Raw genomic sequence first — 11,730 nt, 5'->3', positions numbered from 1 at the left:
GATAGTTGCAATCAGGGGCAGTGCCGCGGATCCAGGATTTTCCAAAAGGGGGACACATTTTCCCCGAGGAAAAATTTGACAAGCAAAAAAAAAAAAGTTTTTAAACCAAAAATTGAGGACATTTCGCCCACAAAAAAGTTTGACAAGCAAAAAAAAAAGGTCTTCACTTTCAGAAGGGGAGGGGCACACTTGTGTTTTAACGGCATTTTTACATTACAAATTTCAATTGTGCCTCTCAAAAGGGGAACATGGGCCGGCTTTACCCCCCCCCCCCCCCACTGGATCCGCCAGTGGTTGCAATTTAGTAGAAAAGTTACCAGAGTTGTAACTAATTATGAAACAGAAAAGTATAATAATCTACCATTCAAACAAAAACAATGACAAAATATTCATAATTGTTGAGTTTAGAAACTTTATTGCGGCAAGAACTTGGAACCTTACCATTTTACACGTGCACTTACATTCTCTCTTCTCTAACAATCGAAAGTTTGTATTCTGAATAAAGGGTACTTTACAATACTTATACCAGGAAATTTAGTTGACAAGGAATATTACTACATTGCAACTTAGAGTTTAGCTGTTCACATGCATGTTAATTTACTTCTCATTGCCAGGGATTTAAAAGCCAGATACTCATTTACAGACTGCAATATTTTACACACAAAATCTTCACCAATTTTAATATATGATCTTTGCTTTGCAGTCAGAGTGTATTAACACCTCATTGCTGGAATATTCCCCAGTGAGTGGAGAATGTGCTGTATGCCAGCAAGCCACAATCCAATGACCTGGGAAATAATATATCTGTAAAGCACTTATAGATATTGTTTCAGTGTGATAGGCAAAATATAAAAGGGGAATATTATCATTATTATAATGATAAACAGCATATGTATTGTGCTATTTATCTGTAGGAAGCCGAAGAAGTGCTGGCTCCATCAATATGTCGCACATTATTCAAACAGTTATTAGAACAGAGAGGTCTATGTTGCAGGTTTCAAAGTTGTTACAACTACAAATTAAGTTGGTTTGGAAGAGGATTCCAAAGATGTGGAGCATCTGAAGCGAGATCTGGGTACCTTCTATATGATTTTCAGTCCAACTGCTCTTCTCCAAAGTTGAATAAGCCCTTTCCTCCAGATCTCTTGGAATGGATCACTTGAACCAGTAATAGTGTAACCTTTTGACAGGAAGTACAGAAATAATAAAAGTCATGTTAGTGATCAAATACAACAAGTTACAGTATTTAGTTACTTAATCATTGCACAACTTGTACAATTACACAAGTGTCTATAAATGGGGCACTGCAAGAAAAGTGTCTATAAATTGCAAGTCAATTTGGTTCCAAAATCAATCATGTCTTGCAATTAATTAAACAATAAGTACCAATTAATTTACTCAAGTTAAAATTGATCCATCAATTGTAACCTTCCAACAGAAATTTGCAATAGATTGCAAATATTTTCCTGAAACATCCCATAAGACCAAGCCAACAGTCTACATGTAGTCTAAGTCCTTTGTTTCAAGATTTTATTGCATTTTACTTCCAATTGTTCATCGTTCTTCTACCTACATGTATTAGTTAAAGATTTAATGTGGACTCTTTTGAAACAAACAGGCGCACAATCGCACGAAATGATTGAAAAAATTCAACATAATATCGAGTCATATCTCTACAATAACGACAGTGCTGTACATCGTATCCATTTCTGACATTTTTGAAAACTGGGATGTATTTCATATAAAATATCTAATTTTGCTCTCAGCCAATCAGATGCCATGATTTACAGTAGCTTATAACACATGCCAGTGGAAATCTTCAACAGACCTTTGCTTAAAAAAAAATCCCATTTCTGCCCTCAGACATTGAATTTCATCAAACTGTTCCACAATGCAAACAATCCAGAGAGAATAACAGAAAGGTCAAAGAATATAGTTTGAAGTGAGAAAAGGGAAAGAGAAGAAGTATTAGAATGCAAGGAGGAAGGTGACAGCTGGACTGTTTACACACACAGTTTCAGAATAAGGCATCTTTTGTCATCACAGGGCAATCTAAAATCTACATGAATTTTTACAATATAAACACACAACTGATAGATAGTCTACACTTTTAAAAATTTAGTACATGTAGATGTGATTTCAGTATTCTTGATATGGCCAATGGCTGAAACCTGCTGCTTATTATCTTGTTGAACATTTTAAGAATGCTAAAAAATATCAAATAGCATGAAATTGAAAGTATTCATAGCAAAGAAATGTAAATCAACATTTGCTCCTGTGACAATTATCATTCTGTTTATTTATCTGAAGATAAAGGTATAGGGTTAGGGTTGTGCTAGGATGTTTTTTTTTTCAGAATGATGTTAGGATAAGGACTAAAGTTAGGGTTATATTTCATTTACAGTTTACGTTTGGCCACTTTTCTTTGACTTTTCAGTAAGAGCAACTGTTGCTGGAGCAAATGTCAAGGAGCAGAATAAATATCCTTGATGATACATACAATGCAATCAAGCACCTACATGCAAGAGTCACATGACATACACAATGACTGTTTCATAATTACCTTGATACATCTGGATTTGGTCTGGATTTTCCAGAATCTACAGGGAGAAAAATATAAGGGTGAAAATAGAACAAATTAAATAAAGGTATGTTTTATTATGGGATGTCAGACACCTAGGTACAATTTAATAACGCTATTCGTTACGTAAATCAAATAGTACATTGAAACAGAAGAAATCTGCATTTTCGCAAGATCATCCATGACCTTTACTGTACACATGACTGGCAGCACTATTTTTCACGAAATTTGAAAATCAAGGGCCCCGTCTTACAAAGAGTTATGCTTGATCCATCAATCGTATCTCTATGGAAATCCATCAGTGTCATAATATTTTCTACAGTAAATTTGCAAAATGTCTTTTAAACAAAGGAGAACACACCAAATTGTCAAGAAGTCAATGAATTATGAATACACGTATCATATCTAGAATTTTTTTTAAACAAACATGCATTATATACGTTGACTTAGCTGGCTTTCCATAGTTGTTGCTGATCGGATCAATCGCAACTCTTTGTAAAGACGGGGCCCAGGTCTCTTTTTGCCCCAGTAACAACAACCCGAGTTTGCTGGAGCCAATGGAAGGCATGTTAAAGCAAAGTTATTCAGTCTCCAACAGGTTAAAGCATACAATTTGGTTTTAAGAATAATGCCTACTAGTAAATTTCAACGCCCTCAGCTCTCATAATCTGAAGATCATCGGCTGCTCAAAAGTGATTCTTTCAGCAAAGACGAGAAAATGAAGGTGAAGGAGAGGCAAGAAAGTGGAAGAAGGAAGGATTAAAGATGGAGGACAGAAAGGGACTTTCCCGTTTGAATCACCGGCTAGCCTCAAGAAAGTGTTTCACATCATTGGGCAAAAAATCAGTTAAATAAATTAGGTTTACAAGCAGGTGGTCTACTTCCCAGAAAGCCAACATACATGTAGGTAATTCACTTGGTCTACATGTACATGTACAAGTAATTGGTCTTTTCAGATAGTCTAATACCAGACCTGCCAACCTCTGGGAATGAAAAATAGTATTCTGTGATAAAAAAGGATTTTTCCCCAAAAAAGTGTATTTCATAATAAAATGCGTGGCGCACTCGCTCATCGCGGTGCCCAAGCTGCATGCAAGCTAAAATGCGCACTGCTCTTGCAGATGAAAAAAAAAAAATTTAAACATGTGTATATCTCACCCTGGTTTTAACAAAATGATTGAAAAAAAAAAAAAGTTACCTGAAACTACATTGATTTAATAACCATATTTGTGTCAGTTTTATGGAATAGAGATGATTTTTCTCAATAAATTACGATTTTCTTTTTAAAAAATTTCAAAAACGTACTGCCGTATTTTTGTTGCAAAAACATACTAAATACGCCAAAAACGTACTGGTTGGCAGGTCTGTACATGAACAAATAATTGGTCTTTTCAGATAGTCTAATACCATATGGGCAAAAAGTGTATATTAACTGGTCTACAAGCAGTTTGACTGCTTCTCCGATAATCAATTCAATTTCAGTTTATTAAAAAAATAAATACAATAATGTAGTCTAGAGACTAAACGTGCAATGTCTAACACCACATCCATGGGGAAAACCAATCTGGTTTAATTGTTGTTTGGTCTACAATAAACTTGGTCTAAGTCCCACTTGGTCTAATTATCATTTCTTCTGAAGCCCACTTGGTCTAATTTCTACTTTGTCTTTGGTGTTCCCATTTTTTTAAAACAAACTTCAGTAAAAAGGCAACAGGAATGGAAATGAAGTACAGACATTTCATTCTAGTTCTGGAAAACCTGTATTTTTGGAACAAGAGAATATATGGAAACATATAATAAAATCACGTCATACCTCTTACTATGGAATGTAATCCTCATTTCACTGCGACTAAATGCACATGTATACAGCCATTGACATTAAGTACGATCTTCTGTTACATCCTCATGCATGAATGGTCCTCTCCAAGTCAGAAAATTATCTTCAATAAAAAGAATAAAAGAAAGAGAGTTAGTAAATAAAGTAACTTGAAGCAATGGCAATACAATTTATTAATTCATTACCATACTTATTAACCAAGGTTCAATTACATCATGCACATTGTCATACTTATTTACATATATCACAATTTTGTTTAACTTCCCTCCTACATGTACTTGCATGAATCAAAATTGCTCATTTCATCTTTCACTAGTAGATGTTTTTATTCATCAATTTAGACAACATAGTATTAAAAACTAAAGTCATTCTGCCTAGAGGCCCAAATTCTGAACTCTGGTTGAATTTAAACTTTTGATCTAAAGTTGTGGTTTAACTTTGGATGGCCATTTGTGGCACAAATCGCTAACAGCACAGGTCAATTTAACACCCGCTAGTCTCACTCAAAAAATTCAAAATTGTCTGACAATGATAACTTACATACATGTAATGTCATTCACCATTAAAGCATGTAGATATATGTAGATATAAGAAACATAGGATGTCCAATAACATTTTTCACTTTCTTCAATTTTAGCACAGAGTAAGAGTTAGACCATGGCCTCGGTTGAACTGGGTTTGTACATTAACTGATACCCTCAGCTCTCATAATCTGAAAATCATCAGCTGCTTTTTGGCAATCCTTCCAACAAAGACCGAGAATAGACAGGGTAAACAGAGAGGAATTCAGAATAGAATATATAGGAATAATATAGCGGAGTTCAAAGAGTCAAAGAGGAAAATAAAAGAAAGAGGCTTTGTCGTTAGAACCACCCGCTAGCCTCAAGATTGTGGTTCACATCATTGGGCACAGCATTTTCAGATCTATAATTGACCTGAGCATTTTATTGCACACAGGGTGACAAGAATATTCTTCTTTACTGGTAGTGCACCATTGAGTTGGCAAATAGATAATCAATGCCTCACCTACAAGCATAAAATCCATGTTAGACCTCTGGCTCTGCAAGAGGGCCTACATTCACATCTGACTCGCATTTGTATGATGCAGTATCTTACATGTATCTCATATCCTCATCTTTGAATGTTAATCTCTACATTCCACTTCATGGCATGAAGACCACTATCACCTGAATAAGACAAGAAGAGAAAAAGAGTGGGTTTTAATTTGGCAAAGTACTGTAATATGTAGGGACACACTTCATCATTCAAGTTCAAGTTTCAGCTCTTTACTGTTTATTTCAAGTTTACTTCATGTTTAAAACATTGCTGTTTTCATTTCTGAATACAACTGCTTGAAATAAAGCATATTCAATAATTGATTGTTGCTTGCTTTTGATTATTTTTAATCTATTCAGACAATTACAATGAGTGTCTAAAATAACAAGAGAGAACAAACTTGTAGTTATTTGGCTTTAGTGAATGATCATTTGAAGCCTAAATCTATGTACAGTACATTATATGATGCCCTCAGCTCTCATAATCTGAAAATCATCAGCTGCTTTTTGGCAATTCTTCCAACAAAGACCAAAAATAGACAGGGTAAACAGAGAGGAATTCAGAATAGAATATAGAGGAATAATATAGCCGAGTTCAAAGAGGATAATAAAAGAAAGGGGCTTTGTCGTTAGAACCACCCGCTAGCCTCAAGATTGCGGTTTACATCATTGGGCACATCATTTTTATATCTATTGACCTGAGCATTTTCTTCCAGACAGGATGACAAGCATATTTTTCTATACTGGTAGTGTGCCATTGAATTGGCAAATAAGATAATAAATGCCTCACCTAGAGGCATAAAATCCATGTTAAACCTCTGGTTCTGCAAGTAGGCCTACATGTACATTCTCATCATATGGTGACTCAAATTCGTTTCATGCAGTATCTTACATGTATCTCATATCCTCATCTTTGAATGTTAATCTCTAGGTTCCACTCCATGGTATGAAGACAATGATCACCTGAATAAGACAAGAAGAAAAACAAATGTGGGTTTTAATGAGGCAAAGTACCGTAATATGTAGGAACATACATGTACACTTCATCATTCAAGTTCAAGATACAGCTCTTTACTGTTTATTTCAAGTTTACTTCATGTTAACCGGGAGGTCGGGGGTTCAAACCCCGGCCGCTTCAGACCAAAAGACGTAAAAAAAGATGGGAGTTGCTGCTACCCTGTTTAGCGTTCAACGATTAATGGGATAGAGCCTCGTCGATCTGGCGCTGCACAGCGGCTGCCGGGCCCACGATCAATTGGGCAAACCAAATTTTTTGAGTATTTCATTTCATGTCTATTTCGAACAATAAAATATGGATTTTTTTTTATTGCTGTTCCTCATTTCTGAATAAAACTGCTTGAAATACTGTGTATTAATTAATTGTTGCTTACTTTTCATTATTTTTATTGATTCACTATTCAGACAATTACAATGAGTGTCTAAAATGTAAACGAAAACAAACTTGTAGTTAATTGGCTTAAGTGAATGCTCATTTGAAGCCTAACTCTATGTACAGTACATTAATTGATGCCCTCAGCTCTCATAATCTGAAAATCATCAGCTGCTTTTTGGCGATCCTTCCCACAAAGACAAAGGGGAGAAAAGAAAAATAGGTAGGCAAATCAGAAAATAGAGGAATTATATAGCTGAGTTTGGAGAGGATAAAAGAAAAGGGGCTGTGTTGTCAGAATCACCGGCTAGCCTCACCATTGTGGTTCACATCATTGGGCAAAGAAATACACTATATACAACATTTAACATAATGGTAACACAATCATATGTCATTACCATGGCAACAGAGTTTCTGACACACTCAAATATTGTGCCCTGTACAAGCATTTGGCAAAAACTGAGGAAGCATTATTGTACACAATATTTTTCTGATTTATTGATATAATACGCTGTAATTAATCATTGAAACTCGGTATAAGATACTGAGAGAGTAGTTGATTATTGAGGCGCGATAGTTCAGTCGGTAGAGCCGGGGTTTCATATTCCTGTGACCAGGTTCGATCTCACTTTGAGCGCTGGTGCCCTTTGGTAAGGCATTAATCCTCATTACCAGGTCTATGCTTTCTTAGAAATCAGGTAAAAAAAGTTTTCACCACCATTTCACCATTTGGGTCGAAATATCAATTCTGCAAGATTTACAAAGGAATGACCGAACAAAGGCTCAATCAACTACTAGCACATGTACCACGCACCACCCTACTTCACTCAGATTCATAAAACATGCTCCACTTTAAACTTTGTTGGCCAGAATTATACGGAGATAGAGTTGCCTCCTTTTATTTCATAATAGCTATTCATTTAAACAAAAATCTATCATTTAATTGTCCACTGCAATAAGAGTGTCCATGTACAAAAATCACTCTTCATTCTCAAAAAGATGCAATGAAAGAGTAAACAGGGAATAAGTTTGCTTACCAAATCTAATGAGCATTTTTGGTCATAAGAAAAACGTTTTCTCTTAAACTCTGTAATATAAATATATATCAGTTTGCCCTGTTATTTAAGAAATGTGCACTATGGCAAAGAGACATTTACAATCCTTAAAGTATTAGTAAGCAATTCATACAGTATACCTGAAAAGAAGCTCATTACTCCATCACTTTGTCTAGTCAAACTTCAAGAGCTTCAACTAGGAACTGCCAATAGAAATTCTGTTGCCCCTTATCACATGTCCTGCATTCAAGATAAAAACAAAATAACACTGTTATATTTTTTTCAAAGAGCAAAAATAAAAAAGACATGTTAATGTGTATGACAGTAAAAGAAAAAATGTTAGAAAAAATGTTTTAAAAAAGCAAATCTGTACAGACTACATGTAAATTCCTTTGTTTTGCAATGGATTAATATTCTGAAACAATTCTCAAGGTTAGTAGACCTCAATCTCATAACAAAGATTTATCTTACATGTACATGTATAAATAACTTGTATTTCATTTTAAAACAGATGTACAATGGCATAATTAGAGACAAATGAAAATAAAAAATAACAAATCTGTAAAAAACAACCCAACATAAAAAGACATTATAGGCTAGGTGTATTACAATTCTCCATTCACGGGTCTGCAGATTAGACTATTCTAAACACAGATGCTGACATGTTTGGAATGCATGAGCATGGATGTAGGAATGTAATGGATACAGCATGTATGCACCTGCTTGCTAGGGGCTGTGTGAGTTTCAACATATTTGGGTAATGGACATGAGCTTAACTGACCAGTCAAATCTATACAAGATGTTGAAGCACTATTCCATCAATTCTAAAGTCAAGAGTAAAAATGCTGGTCAGTCTGATAGGAAATCAGATTCCCTCTTCAAACATTTTCAAACCCTTGTTTCCCCATTCAATATGCATGGTGTTGAAATATTATCCTCTAAATTCTAAGTTACAAGTAAAAATCCCTTCCCTCAATCTAAAAAAAAAGTTACTCACTCGATTCCCTACAGAAACATTTTAAAGCATTTTTTTCCAAATTAATCAGAATACAAAAATTAATCTAGACAAGATGTGGAATCATTATCATTTCAATCTGATGATGCTTTTAATGTGGTCCCTTCTTTAATTTTCTTTTTCTTCAGATTATAAGAATGCAAGGAAACACAAATTCATGCGCATCTTTTCAAAAAAAAAAAAATGAATATCAAACAATGATCTATAAATACATGTATCATGACCGATACAGCACTGATGTTAAATTTTTTATTTTTACCCTATCCAAAATGAAATATGACAGGAAAATTTGGATGCCAGACAGAGCTTTCAACATGCATCAATATTTGTTTAGTAAAGCCGCGCAAGCCTCTCCTATTTGTCATCACTGCTTTTCTATTGATGTAGGAGTAAATTAATGTCACACACTGCACTCCGCAAGGCTAGGCTCCTAAATTGATTCAGCAATGAAGATGGATACCTTGGCTTCATGCTGTCATGTACTACATGAATTCCTCTATTAATCCGCAGAGCAAAATGGATTTTGAGATAGCTCAGCCCCCTACCTAATGAAAGAGTACTTAAATTCATTTAAGGCATATGCAGCAATTTTTCTTGGGCAGAGGTGGGGCTGGGTTGTGGTGTTTCCAGAAGTCATCTTTCCATAAGTTTTTAATACTTGCCAAGTAAATTGATTTATTTGGATCAGATTATGTAAAATTAAGGCTTCATTTATGTCTAATTGTTCAAACAGATTTCTGCAGTCCTCAAGATGCATGTTAATCTAAGTGTTCTCACTAGAATACACACAACAACTGCAATAAACTGGAAATCAATTACCTTTGAATAGTGAATGGACACATATTTTAAGAAGAAACATTTTTTTGTAATACTGAAAATAGTCAATAGATAAATGGTAATGCCAAGATTTATTTTAGAAAATATCTTTTGAAATTTTAAAGACCTTAATATCGGAAGCAAAATGTTCAGTTGACAAGTTATACAGCTCTGTAAGTTTCACAAATTTTCACAGCTTACAATAATACCATACCTATGGAAACCAACAGTTCTAGACTAATAGACCTATCATTTAAGATTTCATAACTTCACTCTCATTTGGCGATGGCTGTATTACTCCTATTAAAAATTGTATTTATATTTCAAAATCGAGTTTCATCTATTGACGAAATAATGAGAAGTGAGTAGTGTAAAGCTAACATCGAGGGCTTTTAAGAGTTATATTGTTTTTACAACCCAAAATAATACATACCGGTACATGAATTTCTCAACCCTCCCCACCCCAAAAAAAAAAACCACCCTATAACAAATATATGTACACATCCATGAATTTTATGATTCTCAATATCTCTGAAGGTATTAAATTTAAACATATTATTACACCCTAATGATTTTTTACTTTTTACTATAATCACACAGAAAGCAGTCACCCCAAACAAACTTAGAAATAAAGTGAGACTGCAGCCCCTCAGCATCTCCTAGTTCCTTCTCCAATCAATAACACTTGGTACACACCTTATATTTTGTCAACACCAACATCATGTACCGGTACACAGATAACACTTTGGAAGAATATAAGGGGAGAGTCTCCATCAGCCTGTATGTGCATCAGGGTAGGAAATCATTTTAATTTTTAGGGGTTATGTTTTTTTTTCCACACTGGGGCAATTGCAGAATTTTGGGGGCTATTTCTTTCATTTTAAAGGAGAATGAAACCCTTGAAACCAGCTGAATCCATATCAAAGAGAAAAATCAAAGAAACATATTGTTGAAAGTTTGAGGAAGATTGAATGAATAATAAGAAAGTTATGAGCATTTGAATGTCGAGATCACTAATGCTATGGAGATCCTCCCATTGGCAATGCGACCAAGATCTATGATGTCACAGATGAACAACTCTCCCCTTTTGGACACTGAAAATATACCCCAAAACATCTCTTTATGCTCATTCTAATCATGTGACAAACGATTCATCAATGATATAATGTTGTGAAACCTCTGCACTTGTCCTCTCATAAAGAGAACACCTCACCTTGTGATAGACTCTATAAAAGTGAGAATATAAGTGAAATAAGTACTAAAGTAATGAGGGAGTTGTACGTGTGTGACATCACAGATCTTGGTCGCATTGACAATGGGAGGATCTACATGGCATTAGTGATCTCGACATTCAAATGCTCATAACTTTCTTATTATTCATTCAATCTTCCTCAAACTTTCAGCAATATGTTTCTTTGATTTTTCTCTTTGATATGGATTCAGCTGGTTTCAAGGGTTTCATTCTCCTTTAAGGGCTACTTTTTAGGGGTAACAAGCAATTATAGTAGAATATTGATTTTCTTAGATCTTGGATTTGTTTTTGACAGATATTCGGGCGACTCTAGAAAGAATGGTTGCCCCAAAGCATGCTTTTTTTTCTAGAATATAAATTAGGGCTATTTGGGCTGTTATGAGGGTGAAATCGCCATCGCCCTCATGTAATTCCTGGCGTGCGTTCATACTCCTTATTTAGGGGTCATAGTTGATTTACATGTAATTGAAAACAAAGATGCATTTTTTCGCATTTTCATTTCAATACTGATTGTAGACAATGATCGTAAACACTGATCATAAACGCAGATTGTAACCTCACAAGAATGGTGAGTTTAGGATCTGCATTTTTCCAAATAGACAGTTTCCAAAAAACATAATGTAAACTGTCCAATGAAGAATCAGGGGCCCGTTACCAGCACAAAGTACCAATAACAGCTAAAAGCTACCAAAATCCTTCAATCTGATTGGCTGATAGTAAACTTGTTAT

At 34.8% G+C, this 11,730-nt stretch overlaps 1 long non-coding RNA gene across 2 annotated transcripts; it reads right to left on the bottom strand.

Annotated features, from left to right (window-relative positions):
• Positions 1–392: 392 nt before the first annotated feature.
• On the bottom strand, positions 393–8,161 carry LOC129257435 (uncharacterized). Of its 2 annotated transcripts, none has more exons than XR_010293039.1 (6): positions 8,059–8,161; positions 6,264–6,436; positions 5,445–5,605; positions 4,395–4,521; positions 2,564–2,600; positions 393–1,180 (listed from the first exon to the last, which is right to left on the bottom strand). It is a non-coding gene; the product is annotated as an uncharacterized LOC129257435 (long non-coding RNA). The 2 variants fall into 2 exon arrangements; XR_010293040.1 differs by having other exon boundaries at positions 6,366–6,436.
• Between the last annotated feature and the right edge of the window lie 3,569 nt (positions 8,162–11,730).

Source organism: Lytechinus pictus, chromosome 3, assembly GCF_037042905.1.
Source record: "Lytechinus pictus isolate F3 Inbred chromosome 3, Lp3.0, whole genome shotgun sequence".
In the NCBI taxonomy this organism is placed as follows: Eukaryota; Metazoa; Echinodermata; class Echinoidea; order Temnopleuroida; family Toxopneustidae; genus Lytechinus; species Lytechinus pictus.
The sequence above is the reverse complement of the archived record's forward strand: the minus strand, read 5'-3'. Positions and strand labels throughout refer to the sequence as shown.